Source organism: Dioscorea cayenensis, chromosome 5 (assembly GCF_009730915.1).
Source record: "Dioscorea cayenensis subsp. rotundata cultivar TDr96_F1 chromosome 5, TDr96_F1_v2_PseudoChromosome.rev07_lg8_w22 25.fasta, whole genome shotgun sequence".
Taxonomy (NCBI): domain Eukaryota; kingdom Viridiplantae; phylum Streptophyta; class Magnoliopsida; order Dioscoreales; family Dioscoreaceae; genus Dioscorea; species Dioscorea cayenensis.
Genome location: NC_052475.1, coordinates 15,939,361 through 15,957,818, shown reverse-complemented (window position 1 = coordinate 15,957,818; position 18,458 = coordinate 15,939,361). Strand labels below are relative to the sequence as shown.

At 31.9% G+C, this 18,458-nt stretch overlaps 2 long non-coding RNA genes across 2 annotated transcripts; both read left to right on the top strand.

Annotated features, from left to right (window-relative positions):
- The first annotated feature begins 4,268 nt into the window (after positions 1–4,268).
- On the top strand, positions 4,269–4,755 carry LOC120259816. Its single transcript, XR_005536346.1, has 3 exons — positions 4,269–4,332; positions 4,452–4,514; positions 4,721–4,755. It is a non-coding gene; the product is annotated as an uncharacterized LOC120259816 (long non-coding RNA).
- Positions 4,751–8,911, top strand: LOC120259817. Its single transcript, XR_005536347.1, has 5 exons — positions 4,751–4,804; positions 6,454–6,561; positions 6,872–6,943; positions 8,304–8,367; positions 8,833–8,911. It is a non-coding gene; the product is annotated as an uncharacterized LOC120259817 (long non-coding RNA).
- Positions 8,912–18,458: the final 9,547 nt, after the last annotated feature.

Sequence of the window (18,458 nt, the reverse complement as noted above, 5' to 3'; positions counted from 1 at the left end):
CTACTAATAGTTTAATTAATTTATATTATAGTATTATCATCTCTATTTTTTTTTTTTTTTGGTGTTTCCCCCTTAACTTTTAGTGTCCATTTAGATCACAAAAAAAGAATGGGAATAGGAATATAAATTGGAATGAAAATAGTGTTTGGTTGGAAAAAACAAATATTGAGAATGGAAAAAGTGGTATGGGGAATTGTATTAAAATTACTTTCATGCTCTTAATATAAGTAATGATATTTTAATATATTAATAACTACATATGTTTTTATTCAAATAACATTACAGGTTTATAAATATTTGCAATATATCTAGTCTTTTTAATTATTATAATTAAATATTTAGATTAAATAAATTATTTTAACAGTTATACACTTTGATTATTGTAGTTAATCACTTTAACTATGATAGTTATTATTGTTGAAATTATTTTATTATTATAAGCAAATATTTAAATATTAATAATTCATTTAAACCAGTATACAGTTTAATTATTACAGTTAAATTTTCACATTAAATTACTTTCAACTATTGCTCACATGAAGTATTAATTTTATATATAATAACTAGAATGGATATCACTCCCAATTTGATTCTAGGCAGGACTTTGGCATCAACAAACATTCACAATGTTAATATAATTACTAATATACATTTGTCAATGGGGGAAAATAAACACATGATCTAACAATAATAGTGGGGAATGTTAAGTCAAATTGCCACAATAGCAAATACTACCATAATTGCACCTTAACATAGTACATGTATTGGTAATACAACTCCATTTCAAGGGTTTTTGTGTCAAAACTCCATTACACATAAAATATGGAAACAATGATATCCTCACTTAATTACTCTGTTTCTTACGTGGTGTGGCACAATATTAAAAAACATTACAACCTTCTCTTTAACCAAAACATTTCCCATACCACGCAAACCACCAATAGTGGTCAACAATTAGCATAAACTATAGAAAGAATGATGATCCATGTGTAGTTTATCAATACATTGAACGTCGCTTTCATATACCACACAATGGAAGTCTTCATATTGTTTGTGGTGTATAATAGTTTTTGGGAAGAGGAGCGGGCGAACCCACTGAGGGCACCCTGCGGGACGTGACAAGCCTCTCGTGAACAAGTGGGGACTGGGCGCACGCTTAACGTCAGCACCTGGAACCACTCGCATATAACCACTATTCACAACTCCTAGAAAACTGCACTCATAGAATCGAACTCTCACCACTCGGTGAGAGCTCTATCGGTGACCCATGTACCAATAGACCCGCAGGTCGTTGGCGGTGTATATAATAGATGTTGACTCAATCTTGTGTTGGCCCATACTATTTTGTATATTGCTTCACTTTATTGCATATGCACCAATCATGACATTCAGTAGAAAAATGCAACATATCGATGAAAAGTAATATATTGTAAGCATTCATTTATTCAAGATCTAGTCTCTTATATCCTTAATCTAATCCTTATTGATTGTTGTGTTTAGGAAATTTGTATAATATATTTATTCCTAAAAATCACAGTTTTTTAAGATGATAAATATAGACAAAACTAATGCTTCAAGCTCCAACTAAACAACTTACAAGCATATAATCTAGACATACAACTTGACTAAGGAGACAAATTTAAGTGGTTATCGTATAAACTCAAAGAAACAGTAATTTTACTAGGGATTCAAAGGCTAAGAAACTACATAAGGTATACCATAAGAAAAAGAATGCGTTTGATATAAATCCTGTAGGCACTTATACTCATTTCTCATGGAAGATAATGTCGAGTGCAACATAGCCGACATTCTTTGAACATGAACTATTTTAGACAAATTGAACTTGCTATGTAATATAAAACACTAACAAAAAATCAATAAAAAGATAAAATCAATGAACAACAAAAGAATTTTCTACCCCATTTTCTGACTTGGAATATGCTCTGATGAACCTAAGAACACAAAAAATTTAAATTTGACAAAATAAAAAGGCAATCAAATATCTTTCAATACAAGATTGAACTTTCTAGAGTGTTCATTTAGTTAAAAACATGAGAAAACTGAAAATCATTAGATGAACAGTCACAAAAAGTCAGTCATGCACAAAAGAAACAAACATAGGAAGAATTGATAACAATCATCATCTAAAGAAACAAAAACATGGAATTAGAACAAGTGATAAGCTTTCATAGCTTAGACTTTAACACTAATCCTACACCCAAAAAATAAAAAAGTCAGTAGGCCCAATTGCAAGATAATTCAGGGATGCTAACATAAATAGTGGAAGAGAAGAAATCAATAGAGATTACTTGAATAGAAACAGACAAACATAAACACTCACCAAAAAGACTTCTTTTTCCTTTTTTGCAAACTACAAAATATAATACAGATATAACATGGTAAAAAGAAACCAAAAAAGAAGATCAACAAATAATTAGAAAAGAAAAAAATATATATTATTACTTGGTTACAGATCACACTACAAGAAAAATCCTAAATCGATACGGAAAAATTGGCACGGAAAAAAAATCGTGACAAATTTGTTACAAGATTTGACACGGAACTAACAAACCGTGTCAAATATTTGATTTTTTTAAAAAAATATTATTTACTTCCGTGCCAAATACTGTGCCGAATATACAAATTTAATAATTTTACATGACAGTGCCAAATGCAGTGCCAAACATATTTTTTTAAAAAATAATTTATTAATACAGTACCAAATACCGTGCCAAAAACCCAAATATAATAATATATTAATACCATGCTAAATACTATGCCAACAATATAAATATAGTAATATATTAATATCGTGCCAAATACCGTTACAAAAAAATAAATATATTAATATATTAATGCCGTGCTAAATACCGTGCCAAATATAAATATAATAATATATTAATGTTGTGCCAAATACAGTGCCAAAAATATAAATATAATAATATATGAATACTGCTACAAAATACAAGACTAAAAAAATATTAATTTATTAATACTCGTACAAAATACTAGTCTAAAAATATAAATATATAAATATATTAATATCGTGCTAAATACTGTGACAAATATATAAATATATTAATATATTAATGCTAGCTACAACATCGTCTCAAATATAAATATAATAATATATTAATCATGCTACAAATCAGATACTAAAAATATAAATATATAAATATATTAATATCGTACAAATCAGTGACAAAATATATAAATATATTAATATATTAATCGCTAGTCCCAACATCTAGCTAAATATAAATATAATAATATATTAATACTCAGTACTAAATATGATCTAAAAAAATATAAATATATAAATATATTAATCATGCTAAATACTAATGACAAATATATAAATATATTAATATATTAATGCTGGACAACATCATGCTAAAATATAAATATAATAATATATTAATACTAGTCCAACATACAATACTAAAAATATAAATATATAAATATATTAATATCGTACTAAATACTGTGATAAAAATATAAATATATTAATATATTAATGCTGTACTAAACATCTGTACTAAAATATAAATATAATAATATATTAATACCGTGCCAAATACAGTGCCAAAAATATAAATATATAAATATATTAATACTGTGCCAAATACCGTGACAAATATATAAATATATTAATATATTAATGCTGTGCCAAATACTGTGCCAAATAAAAATATAATAATATATTAATACCGTGCCAAATACAGTGCCAAAAATATAAATATATAAATATATTAATACCATGTCAAATACCGTACAAAAAATGTTAATTTATTAATACCATATCAAATATAGTGCAAAAAATATAAATATATTAATATGTTAATATTGTGTATTTGGTGCCTAAAATATATTTAATATATTAAATATAATTTTTCATTTTTATTAAACAGAGACACGTCACAGATATTAAATATTTAATAAATTAATTTTTATTAGTTATAGTAATTAAAAGAAAAAAAAACAAAAAAACAAAATTTATTTCATTAACCCTAAACCCCTGTCCCCCCATTGAAGCTTTTTCACCGCCATCCATTGCTCCTCTCTCTCTCTCTCTCTCTCTCTCTCTCTCTCTCTCTCTCTCGGCCGCCATTGGAGGAGCTACGAGGAGGAGGAGAAGCGACAGTGAAAGGGGGATCGAGGGCGGATGCGATCGGTGGTGAGCTCTTTTAGGGTGTTGTTTTGTTATGAAATTCCAAAAGATCTGGGAGAATTCAGAAGAGGTGTTCATTCTAGGGTTTGAATCTTCTTTTTCATATATCTCTCTGTTGCCATTGGAGGAGCTGGAAGGAAGAGGAACATCGGTGACGATTGGTAGTGAGATCACTGTCTTTAGTTTGTTTCTTTTTCTTTTAAAATCCAGAGGAGATTCAGAATAATGTGTTCTTCTTAGGATTTGAATATGTTTTTCCCTTTCTGTGTGGCCATTGCAGGAGCTCGGAGGAGGAAGGGAAGCATCAGCGTGAACTGGCGGATTAGAGGTGGTACTATCGGAGGTGAACTCTTTGGCGTTTTTTTCTTTCTCTGTTTTTGTTCTTTAATTGTGATTCCAAGCTGTGCATTCCATGCGATGAAAAATAGCTTTCTTGGTGTTCTTAACATATTGTTCTGAGACTATTCTTGTAAATTTATGATGATAGTCTGTATTTTTTTAGAGCTGATTAACATAATGCCAATTAAACATATTCTGCTGTTTTTGCAGGCTGTCAGTTGGATGCTTGCATTATAGCATTTTTGGAGCTTTTTCTCTTCAGGCTTCAATTTCACAATAGATTTCTCCATTATGGTATCTTTCTATTGTTCAATCTTAGTAGATGATTTTTTTCAAAAAGTGAAATGAAGACATCCACAACTCATTGTTTATTCCCCTTGCTTCTAAGAAATGCCATCTCTTTGTACTGCATGGCCTACTAGCTAGAGATAATAAAAAAACCATGTAAAACCAGAAGAACCAAAAAAAAAAAAAATTATTTAGCATGAACTATTCTCATGTTTTTTAAATTGATGAATGATGATTTGTAGCTGTAGTTGCGGCCCATAGGATCTATCTTTGTATTATTTATACCATGCATCCTCTGCTGCCAGCTCCACCATTAATGTTAGTTATTTTCAAGAAACAGACATTTTCTCTTTATTGTATATATAAATATTGCTGCTATTACCCTACTTGTTCAGTAATCTGATTTACCATCACTTCTGGAAAAATTTGAAAGAAAAAAGCATTTTACATTGTCTTCAATTGATATATATATATAAATTTGCATGATAAATATTAAACAACTTTCCTGTAGTAGAGAAATAGAGTTTCCACAAATTAATTATCCAGAAAAACATGACCAAAGTTTAGTAAATGATAAAGATACTTATCAAACATGCACAGAAGAAAGAAAGACACAAGGTCTACAGCTTAATAGAAACTACAGGCAGAAGTATAGCTTAAAACATCATATGATCATTCATATATATAATAGAAGATGAAACAGAGGGAGAGAACAAACAACTGTGTCATAAGAGAAAACACACAAGTAGTAGATAAGTTAATTATAGCATCTGGGATCAGCACAATATCAGTGCATGCTTATAATTATAAATGCCTTAACAGTAGTAGATAAGTTAATTATACCACCACCACCCTTGTTGTATCCCCCTGCTCGGGTCCACCATATCGACCACCATAACCACCATCATAGTTGCCCCCCAGGTTGTTGCCAGGTTTGTAGAATGAATGAGCTGGGTGCGAAATGTATTCTATTCATTCAAATGCCTGTGAACTGATGCTCCATTACATACCTCTTTTGTTTCTTTTTCTTTTAAGTTTGTTTGAGCCCCGATGCATCACTCGATTATGGTTGCCATACAAGCTTGTAATAATGTTTAATATTTTCGCTAACTTTATGACCATTTTGAATCAACAAAAATTACAACACCTTTGTATTCATTTTTAGAAAAAAATAATTCAGCTGACCTTTTGCATCTTAATTTGCAGCATCACTCAAGAAATAAGAAGTGTTTTTGTGCAACAAACCAAACACTTGGCATCTTCAACACTGCACATGAAATCAAGAAGAAGATGATCACATTGAAACTAATATATAATAAGCACTCGGTTTCACCGAGATCCCCACCCACCCAAATTTATTAAATATTTCCCCAAGTCCAACCCAACTCAAGTGAAAGTTAGTTTTGACCTTGATCCCATTGAAACTAATATAAAAATATTCTTAATAGTCCAATATATAGAGGCATCACAAGATCCACTCATATAATAGCCTGTTTTAGAAAACAACAATATGAGCAATGGGTTGTGATAATTAGGAATGCTAAAGTTTAGAGTTGTTATTACCCTTTAGATTCATTATCCTTAACATATTATTATTTGTGTTAGACTTGGTGTTAGATTTGTTCTGATATTGATTTTTGTTGGTTATTATACAGGGTACCTGTGGATCCTCTTGAATGGCATATTATTATTTTTTATTGCTATTCTGTATCTCCTAGCATCATTGGGAAAATTGGCATTAGGAGCCACTGTTGCATATGCTGGTATGCGCATGATAGTCCATTATTATCCACTGTTCCTTGAAATATTAGAATCCTATTGTTGGATGATTATGATGTACTATGTTTAAGGAACTTTTCACTTATCTGTTGTTTTTTTTAAAAAAAAATATGTATACATATATGAACTTGTTCTTGTGTTTTTTTCTTCATATTTGAGGTTTCAATGAATTATAAAAAGTTGAAACTTATATATGTTGAATTTAGTGCACTTAGGACTCTCTATGATGGTTATGGTTATGGTGTTGTTTTGAGTGGGAGTGGAATGTGATTCTTCACATCTTTTTGTTCACAGACAGAGCACTCAGGGGACATGCTTCTCATAGGATCTGTTTGAGAAGTCCTCAACAATCTGCTTCTCAAATGAGTACGTCTCCTGGAAGTGCCTGTTTTTTGGCATTTGTTCTGTTATGGAGAACTCTTTTTCTCCCTTTTTTAAGATGCCTTCCGCTTATTCCGTTTATCAAAAGTACAAGCAATCCATCTTGGGAAATCATTCTTTTTTTAAAAAAAAAAAAAGTGTGAATCATTAGTTTTTGCTCAATAAGATTGAAGGAAGCTTTTTAGATTTCAGCATGAAAAGCTGCTTCTTTAAACTAATCCAAATAAAACTGATATCACTGGTTTCTCCAGGTTAAATAGAAAATAAACATCTCCATCATTTAATTCTCTGGTTTGCTTTATTTCTACATTTTATGAGATATATAGCCAAATGTAAATTTCACCAGCTCACTTCACCAGCCCTTTTCAATGATCGATTGAGTTTTTCTTGGTATATGTCACCATCACCGGCAGAAAAGAACAGTCATCCCTTTTTTTTTCCTTTTTTTTTCTTTCTTTTGTAGTTTAATAGTATTGCTCAGACTCCTGAAGTGATGCCACTGTTGCATATGCTGATAAACAAGTTGTTTTCATATGTTGTTTTATTGCAATGAATTAACAACTTTTGTCAAACTCTGTTAGTACATATGTATGGGGATGAGGAAAAGGTTGTTAATTACTTGTTAGACAAAATCAAGTGATGCCTGTTTCAGTGTGTCTTGTGACTTTTCAATCCCAAAAATATCCAAGTGCACAGTAAACAAAATGTTATTAGAAATAAGGTGCTAATTATCTGCCATGTTTGATGATGTATTTGGTGTTTAATGTGTGATCCACGTCTAAACTAGAGTCCATTGCTTTTAATTTTCTAAATTGCTAACTAGCAATAGATAATTAATCAAAAATGCCAATCTGATACTCTGGTTTATCTTAATATATATATATATATATAAACTTTTTGCATTTCAATGTGAGAAATTCGACATATTGTATAGGTGATTAAGGATCTGGCCTTGCCTGGCCAGATATCATGTGTTTTTTAGCATACACACACATAGTTTTTCTATATATTTTTTTTTTCTCTTTTTGAATGTGTATTTTCAAAGTGCTTGGAAACTAAGAGTACTATATCATTACCTTCAGTAGCTCCAATTGGAGCTCCATGGCAACAAATTTATCTGTTTGCTAGGAAGCAGAAGAAGATATATGTTGAGTTTTTTTAGTTGGCTCCTATCAAGTTGTCTATAAGGTGAAGCTCTTAAATATTGAAGATGCTATTCCATTTGCAGTTAGAAACTATTAGAGTACAATGTGTGTTTCCCTGGTGAAGGAAGTAAATTCCTGTTACAATCTCTTCTTTCTTCAATTATTCTACTCGATCTAACTTAAGGTTTTCCATGTTAAAGCTTTTCAAGCACTCCATGGATGGTGAGGAATGAAACTCGTGCAGGAACAGAAACTTTTATCCGCGTAAGTGGTGCAACTTTTCATGTACAACTGAAAAATTTATTGCAAAAGTTATTGTTTCTTTTATTATATAATTTACTATAATTTACTCACGTGATTGTTATTTTGGCTTATAGTTTGAATTTAACTGGCATCAAAATTACTGAATGACCCTTTTGGTTTCTGAAATGACATTGAAATAATGCATCGTCCTAGTTCACTAGCAAATCATAGCCTTAATCCTTCACTTGAACCTCAGAGCTTTTGACTTGCAATTAGAGTTAGGATGATGTAACGGTGCAATTTTTTTTCTTTTATTAGAGTGAAGATATCCTATACTAAGTCTGTAACAGAGTCTTCACAAGCAAATATATGCTTCAAAGCAAGCACAACCTGCGTTATGGGTGTATTTGGTTAAAATTAAGACATCTTATATTCTCCATAACTTGAAACTTCATAAATCTGATCTCTTATTCCTAAATTTGTTAGGTTGAAGACAACACTAAGTACTTGCAATCTGGTCCTCCTTTTCTCATTCTTCTTCATCCTGCTTTGGGTCTACTTTTGGGAGATTACTCGACAGAAGGTATTTGCTCAATCTACTATACATGGCTGATTGTCAAATTTTGCCATTGTGATGTCTTATAATTTGTTCTTTTTATATTAATCCTATTTTGGACCTTTTGTGTCTATCCTCAGATAAGATTAAGAAAAGGACATACAACTAATGTTATCAGGATCTTGTTTGTTCCCCAGCAACAAGGTTGCAATACTGAGTTTTAATGTTGCATGTGGAATGGAGTTTTAATGTTGTTTTGATACGAGTGTTTGTATAATTATACTACATGATTTCCAATGTATATATAGGGCATCTATATGTATTGTTAATTCAATAGGATGATTTTTGTTTGGTAATTCAAAATTTTTAACTAGTGCAATTATTAAATTAATTTAATTTCATATAAATTATTTTTCAGCAAATTAAACAAAAGCGTGCTTAGCGTAACAAAAAGTTTTTATTAAAAGCGTGCTAAAATACTAGTGAAAAAGTATAGTATATAAAATCAATAAAACAGTGCCAAAATAGTGCTAAAATGTAGAATCAAAGTCCGTACCCAAACATTTCGATGTAATGGTTGGGACAATAGTACACGTCGCTCGAAATAGTAATGAAAGCTTGCATTTGATATTAACGGTGCCAAAAATGATTTGTGAGTGATGTTATAGGCATAGTTAATTTTTGGTCACAAATACTAGATTACTAAAATTAGTTTGGCTTTTTTAATCCTATTTCCGTGCTCAATTTTACGTCTGATTTACTGATTTTTCTTGTAGTGTCAGTTTAGAAGAGTTACTAGGATTAAAGTTAGTAAAGAGCACATACCAAAATCATGAAGGAAGAAGATGCTGAAAAAGGAGGAGATAACAATCCAAAATTTTGATGTACAATTGGAAGAAAGAAATAGCTCTCTACCAAATATCCTTCTCCCCAATGTGTCAATTCTCTACTCCGATGACCACATTGGCTTAATGGAGGAAAGAGACTACTGTGTGAGATGCTGTGAAAATGATGGAGAAAAGTGATGATAGAAAAGAGGGGCAAAAATATCCATCTCCAATGCAGTCCGAGCATTACCCTGATTTTGAGGGTAATGACAATTACTCGTTGGGGGCTATCAAACTCATCCCATTTTGGGATCCAGTCCTTTGCTGGAGGTACTCAAACTTGGGTTTGGACAGATGGGGTAATGTTTCCCTATACTTTGGACCCCATTACCCCCATCCATATGGGTTGTTATCCATAATATTCTTTATTCTAGATATAGTAGTACACTTCCTAGGAATAGTTTTATGCTTGAAAAACTCTAACTCACTAATTGCTTGGTGAATTTATTTTAGATATGAAGCAACTGTCTTTTTCTTTCATTATATCTGTCATTGCTATTTGCATTGTGATTTACTTATTAATGCCTTGGATCAATGTTGTCAAAGGCGCAAGGTGGACTCAAGGCACTAAGACCTACATCGCCCATTAGTTCTGAGTTCTAACTTCTAAATTCTAACTCCTAATCATCCATTATATCAATGATAGATATTTAAAAAACCTAAATCTAAATATAGTTAACTAAAAACCATCCTCATCATTTCCTGTAAATTTTCTTCATTGCTAAACTTTTCCTAGTCATAACCTTTTGAATCTTACTCTTCTTTATAGGCATCTTCATCTTAAAAAATTGCTCAGGAATTTGAAGCTTTTGATAATAATCTAGATTTTTCTTGCATTCTAGTTAATTTTATTGGTTCTTTAACCCTTGCAACACTTGCTACTATACCTCATGCCAATTCATCATCATCAAATACCAATTTATTTTCTGCATCTTCTAAGTGTGCATCCATTTTTACAATCTACCACTCATTCCTTTAATCAATATCTTCTAATAAAATAAGATCAATAACATCCTGTCTATTGTATTTTTCTTGAAGCCTTTGGTTGTACTTCACATAAATTAAATCATTTAGTTGTTTTGTTGTAGATTATTCCTCATTTTTGTGTGTATCTGCAAAATTATATTGTTAGTATTTATTTATCTCAAATTTTATCGATACAACAAAATACACTCTAATTACATTCACAACTAAAAGCACTACAAGTTAAACTCAAAATTTTAATTGATAAGTACTGTAAATTTGGAGTGGAGCTTCAATACAAAGTCCACCATTTAGCTGTAAATTAATATGAATTTAAGCAAAACCAGCCATAGTCAAGTTCCAGTAATCCATAAAATTTGTTTCACTTAGAAAAAATAGTTTAGTTTAAGTAAATAACCTGGAGCTTTAGTTGTCCTTGAACTAATTGCTAATGAAATCCTAAAAAGTCCTTTTACTCTTTAATATGTGTATAATTCACTCATGATTTTGTGTTCCATTTCTTAACTTAGGACTAATCTCCAGATACAAACATATAATCATGCTGTCACTTCATCAAACTCTATATTTGAGCTTCCATAGAAAAACTCTGGATTCAAGTAGTGACCAACCGCATGCAAGGTGTGATGTAGTTGGCATTTGCATCTTGTATCAATAATTTTGAAGACTTCTTTGTACTTTTCTTCATTCTCATAAAAAATCTTCATGATAGCTTCTTTAGATTTGTCCATAGACTCATGGATACGCCCCATAGTTGGTTTTTTACATTGTCTACAAGTACTTTGAGAGTAACTATACCGTTCCCAAATGAGACTGATAAGATAATGTTTTCACTCATTTAGCCTTTTGATTCTTTGTCTATTTACTTGATGCCCAATCTTGAGAAGTAAACATGGCTCATAGATGCACCTTTTGCTTGGAATGCATTTGTCACACCCCGAACCCGAAGCATTGACAAACGGCCGCATACCTACAAGGTAGTAACCATGTAGGCACGCAAGGCCTAAATACTTGTCTCACACTAGATAAAACAACATTTGACAAAGACAGTAACTTTCAAAAGCAACAGAGAGACACAAAACTTGAAATACAAAGAAAACAAATAACAAGTGTCTCACATGACAATTAAACATTGACAAGAAGTTTTAAGTCCACAACAAAGGAAATTCATTAACTTGATAAACACTAGACGGCGACTTGCTCACGACCTCGCTAAGCTTTCCACCACTCAACCATACTCCTGATTTGAAAGGAAATGAGAACAACTTAATGAGCTTAGGATCCCAGTAAGCAACCACTAAAAATATCGGGATCACAAAATGTTCATTAATCTTTAAAAACATACAAAATGTAACATAATAAAATAGATATCAAAATGAACCAAGAAGGGAGAAATAATTCAAAACTAATTTAATTTACCAAAATAACGAGCATATAAGTCCCCCAAACAACTATGCCAAAACAAAACATCAGAACTCATTTATTTAAACTCGGTGACCTGAGTCAGATTTCAGAGCTCATATGTTTACCCTTGGTAACCCGAGCTAGAATATTAGAAGCCGTTATTCTTCACCGACGGAACGGTGCAAAACTATAGTTTCTATGTTAGAGGTATGTGTCGACACGGTCAGTGTTTACCCCCAGTGACAGGGTTATTGCACAGTTAATTGGGGACTACGAGTTTCTATAGCAAAATTATGTTGAATCCAAAATTATATTGCAATAATACTGAAATTCAGTGATCCCATTTTCTAACAAAATAATTTCAATTATATCAACAATAACACATTTAGCGACCAATAATTAATATTTAACAAATATATAAAAATAATTTATTAGTTTGTATACTAGAGGGAAATACGGTAACTGGAATTCTGATAAAAATTAAATAAATGATTTTTCATTAAAGCCCACAAAGGTCAGCATAATTAACTGAAGTTTGATAAAAGTTAAATAAAAGCCTTTCAAAGAAGCTCACATTCATCAGACAGTATTCAAACCAAAATTAACATCTATTAAATAATCATTTATATATTCAATTTTTATAACTTTTAAATAAACCATAATTTTAAAACTAATAATTAAACAACTAATAAAATACAAACAATGATAAAGTCTATAAATATTAACTAAAAATTCTCTCAATGATTAAAGAAATATCATTAACAAGATAAATAAGTGAATAAAATAAAATTGGTAATTTTTCAAGAGTCAAAATGAATATACATATACGTGTATTTATATGTGGTTTACTTACCTGTCTATCGCTCAAAACCCCCAAAATCATACGATAGATCAAATTTCTTCGGTGGAACCTATAGACATGCATGCCAAGATCAAACCCCATGAAATTAACATGATACCTACAAGCATTAGAATCTAGACCAAACTAACTTATCACTCTAGAATATAGATTTGAAAATGCTTAAAATCAATAAGACAACCACCCTCACAGAGACATAGGGTTAACACTGATTTTGACAAAACTAAGCTGTACATTTCAGTTATAAACATGACTATGAACATGCTCCTATGATAATAACAAAACCCTTTGCTTAAAGATTAGGCAAAGAAAAGTATAATAATAATTATAAAAAAATCCTTAAGTGTGCCACGCTACAATCAAAATCAACAATGCATAAACAATTATAAGTATGAAATTTGGTAGCCTATCTCATGCTAAACAAAACATTAATAACACTCATATCAAGGCAGACATTCGAATCAATACATTATGCTTTCTAAAACAAAACCTAAGCTATAGTGATCATGCCAAAACAACCCCTCTTTTTTTTTATATAACCATCAATAGAGCAGATGAGGTGAACATGCTCACAGATTTAACACACGAGTCTCTTATACACGGGATTCCAAGTAAGGATGGTCAATAAACAGAAATTACCACCAAAGGAACATCGAAATTTGCATGCAAAGAGACTTATAACACAAAGCATGGAATAGCACAGTTGCGGTGGGTTGCCATTCCACTTGCATTCCACAGCAGAACACCCACCCTTCGGATCGGAGAACATTAGAACAGAGGGCGAAAACTCGATTCCCTTCTTTTTCATTCCATTTCGGGGTGAAATGAGAAAAGCGAAGCGGAATGGAGACTAGCTAGCCACCGACAGTAAACTAGCTAGTTGCCCGAGCGTAGGGATAGTCAAGTCAAGTGAACCCGAGAAAGTTCGGGTCCTCATATCCGAAGAGCGAAGCAACATAGGAAAGCAGGTCTTATCGGCATTGTTGCTCTTTTTTCCCTAAATCCGGATCTACACAAATGCAAGTCTTTTTCTAAAGAAAAATAAGAAAATAATTATCAAGATCTAAAAGAGAATAGAGACAATTCTACACTCGGCAAAATTTCCGATGAAGGGTATGCTTACCTCACAACGTAAGTGACACAAAACCCTTGACGAAGAGACCTATCCCCATCCTTGGCGCTGGCACCACACACCAAAACAAAAGAAAAAAAGGAGAAGAGAAAAAAAACTAGATCTCTCCCTCTTTTTAATCCAAATGAAGATCTATAACGGAAGAAACGAAGAGACGACGGCTAGGGTTTTGGAAAACCTAAATAAAATATAAAGATAAATAAATAAAATTCAGTAACTGCCATGCATGCACAATTAAATAAAATAAATAAAAAACACGTGAGGCCCACAGTATTGAATTGTAAGATATGTGGTGCAAAAGCAAGTTTTACCAGGCCCAACCGGCTTTCTTTGTTTTGTAAACTATCTCATCATGTTCAAAACCATAATGTGGTTATAGATGAAACTAGTGAATTTATTGCTTTTTTTTCTAAAGCCTTACTAACTTGAGGGATCTTGCCAATATCTTCTAGGATGAGGTTAATATGGTGTTCTAAACATGGTATCCAATATAGGTGTGGCCTTTTTTAGTGTAGTAGTTTTCCTAGTTAGAAAAATAAACATAGAAATTTACTTATCATGTATAGTCAAATAAAAATAAGACATAGATAAAAGTATGAAACAAAGTACAAAACAAATAAAAATAAAGAGCTTAAAATGAAGTAACATATACAAAGCTTTAAAAAAAATACCAGCTATGACAAAATTACAAGCATTGTTTTTAATTACTTTGGACAACATTTGCCTCACCAATTTCCTCCACAAAAGAATCAAACAGCTCAAACAACTTCTCTACTATTTTTACATAGGGTGAAGCATCAATTGGTTTTATAAACATAGTTCCAACATAACAATTAACCAAGAAATTCATTAAACTTCTGCCTCTTATATCAGTCCATCTATTTGACATAATAGAATACCCATGTTTCATCCAAGCTTCTCTATGGGTCTTGAACAAATCATTTGTATAATCCAACTCCTTTTAAGTAATAGGACTCTTAACTCATGGTAGCTTGGAGACTTCAAATTTGGGTCATATTGCCCAATAGCTTCAATAGCACACTTAAACAAGTCTAACTTTGCAACATTAAATGAAATTGTAGAAAAATCAAGAAATGTACTGACATTCATCTTCTCTTTCTTCTTGTCAAATGCATCTTTGATATTTTCCTTGCTTCAATTTTCCTTGCTTTCTCAATTGGCATACTTTTTCTAGCTTATTATAGGTAAAGGAATCCATTGGACCTTTTAGCCTTGGTTTTTTACAACTGTTCAATTTATGAAAACTTTTTAATGCCATTTTCTCTTATCTTTTTCTTCATCCCCTTGATCTTCAATTTCCATCACATTGTCAAAGTCATCAAAATATGGTAATCTATTATAATTTTCTTTCTGATTTTTCTTCTCATTTATGTAAGACAACAACTCTTCTTTAACATGTGTTGGACACTTCAAGTACAATTTGGCAATTCTATGATTACCAATTTGATTTCACATGGCTTGATAAATAGCATCTTTTCTATCCTCAATCTTTTCAATGTGCCCAGTTCCACTTGAACCAGCCACCTCACTCATTCAAATTCAACTTCCTTGTTCTTACACCATTTAAATGGAGTAAAATAATTGTTAGCTTGAATCTTGATATCAGAAATATTTATTTATAAATAGTAAATTGTCTCATGTTTTATTTTCATGGCAAAGCACTTTAGTTTAGTGTTTGTTTCATCTTTTCTTATTAAAAAGGGTGGTAAGAAGTTTAAATTATAAAACAAATAAAAAAGAAACTAGAAAAAAGAGAAAAATTGGGAAGAATATAAGAAATTAATGCACTATAATGATAGGGAAAAAAACAATCGTATCTTAAGTTGCGGGCGGACTGATAGAGACAATTTAGCCTGAATTTCTTCACTTGGAGACTCCAAAATGGAAGTGGATTGCACCTCTATATTTTAAATCCATTCTTTCTTCCTTTTAGGTTTAAAGTTCTTGGACATAGTGATAAGTGCTTGTGCATTAGTAATTCGAAGTATTCTTTTCTTACGATGAGCATTACTTTTCTCAAATTTTATCGCTAATACATGTGTATTTGTGTTATTTTGTGCTTGTAGGGTTGTAGAGACAAGTATAGAAGAAAGAAGCCAAAGTATATTGCGTTTACACTTTAGTTGATGGAATCTTTGAGTGAACAAATGTGAAGACACAAGTTGTGCTCAAAGACATGTGAGTGTGTGCCAACGTCCGTTGTGTTCAAAGAAATATACAAATTGGAGGGGCACAAAGACAGTCACGCTCATGTGTTCCGACTTGTGCAAAGCTAGCAACATTGTCTTCAAATGTGCTTTTATTTGAAGATGCAACGCAATCTACAGCATAGACGTGTGCCCGTTTATGTTTCCTTGATGACAAGTGTGGATTTGGGAGTGTCTTGGTGGAGTATTATAGCAGGGTACTGTAGCAAATCACTGTTCACATGCCGCATTATTGGGGGAGCTTTTGTTGGCACTGATCCGGCGAGGTGTGCCCTAGGCTTGACGAGGTGACCTTTGGAGAAGACGCAACCACTCCACAAGACCATCGACACGAACACCAAGGGGGTTTTATTCATGGATTGATATTTTTACTTTTGATTTCATTATTGATTGTATTTTTTTCCATGGAGAGCTAAACCCCTAGTTGGTACTTAGACTTGTAAACCCTAGGATGATGTTGTTTCTTTGACCTTTTATTGTGATTTCTTTAATTGATGTTTTAATTGAGTTCAAATCTTGAATGCTTGTTGAGTTTATTTTCTCTTAGAGTGACACTAGGGTTGAGAATATTTTTTGGTAATCCTTGTGGATGAGTGATACACCATGAGGGTCAGACAATGCTAGATTGGAGAGAGTTGAGAGGATGAGTCGAGAGGTAGTGGAACGTCCCCTTTCCCCTCCGGTGTGATTTATCCTACCTCCACGTTCCAAGAGTTCTTTGCGATCACAATAGAGTGAAATGCTAAGAGACGAACTCCGCAGGAGCTTAGTTGTGCAACAAAGTGAAGCATTGAAGTAATCCTTAGTATCTGGGGCTTAATTGTGACTAGGGATCTTTCGCCTGGACCAAAGGGTTAGATCTATTTTAGGAAATAGGGTTTATCACTTGGAATCCCTAGAGCATATAGCAACCTAACACAGTGTGAGGTGTCGAGACTGAGAGATTTCTCCACCAAGGCATTGTAGGGTTAGTCACAGTTAACCTTAAGTTTTGGGACCGTGTATTTAAGGATCTCCACGACTCATTATACATTAGTTAAGAAGCATAATGATTGGTCTTGCACTTGAAACAATACTCCTAGGGTGAGCAATGTCCGGGTGCCCCATTTACCGTTGATTTCCTCTCCTATGTTTTATTTGAGCCTCCTTCTTTTCTTATTTCTATTTGCATTGATTCTTATTCACATCACTATTAATTCATCCTCGTTCTAATTAAATAGCAATCTTTGTGTTTCTAATCACTATTCCATGTGGATTCAACTACCCACTCACTGGGGTATTATTACTTCGACAAACCCATGCACTTGCGGTACACACGCAAAAGGGAGTTGTCACATAATTAATTTTTAAATGACAACAAATTCCAATGATTAATTTTTTTTATGAAAATCTTAAAAGCCTAATTAAATATTGGTGGTTTGTTGCCAATTTGTTTTTTTTTCTAAATGTTCACTATTTACTATAACAACATTAAATATATGCCTTTTTTTTATTTTTACACTAAAAACTAACCAAAAAAAAAATGGATACCCAATATTCAATTTCAATGAGGAACGCTTTTTTAGCACAAAAAAGTGTGTGCCTCTTTGAAGGAACCTCACCTCAATAAGATTAAGTCGCCTACCATGAAGAATGTATTGCTTTAGCTCCTAGGCATGCTTATTGACAACACTACAGTGGACTCATCAAAATTTATCTCTTGCATTCTGTTTCTCATGTTTATATATTATTACTATTATTTTTTCTTTGACTTAAACATGCCTTTAATCATCCTTGACAATTATTCTCTTCTTAATTTTTAGATATATTGCGAAGTGCATTGATCATCATCACTTATGTATGTTTTATGTAAACTAGGTGCATTTGTCAAGTTTCTAAATACTTATCATTTATTCAACCATAAGAATTATTGTCTTACTAATTTTCTATCCTTATATGTAAAGTCGATGGATAAATGATTGTTCTAATTGTTTATGCAAAAGTATTTTTATATGAATCACCATTGTTTTGAATTTATGTTTTCAAGTTAGTGTATTTTTCCAAGTAGTGTAAGGATTTATTCTAG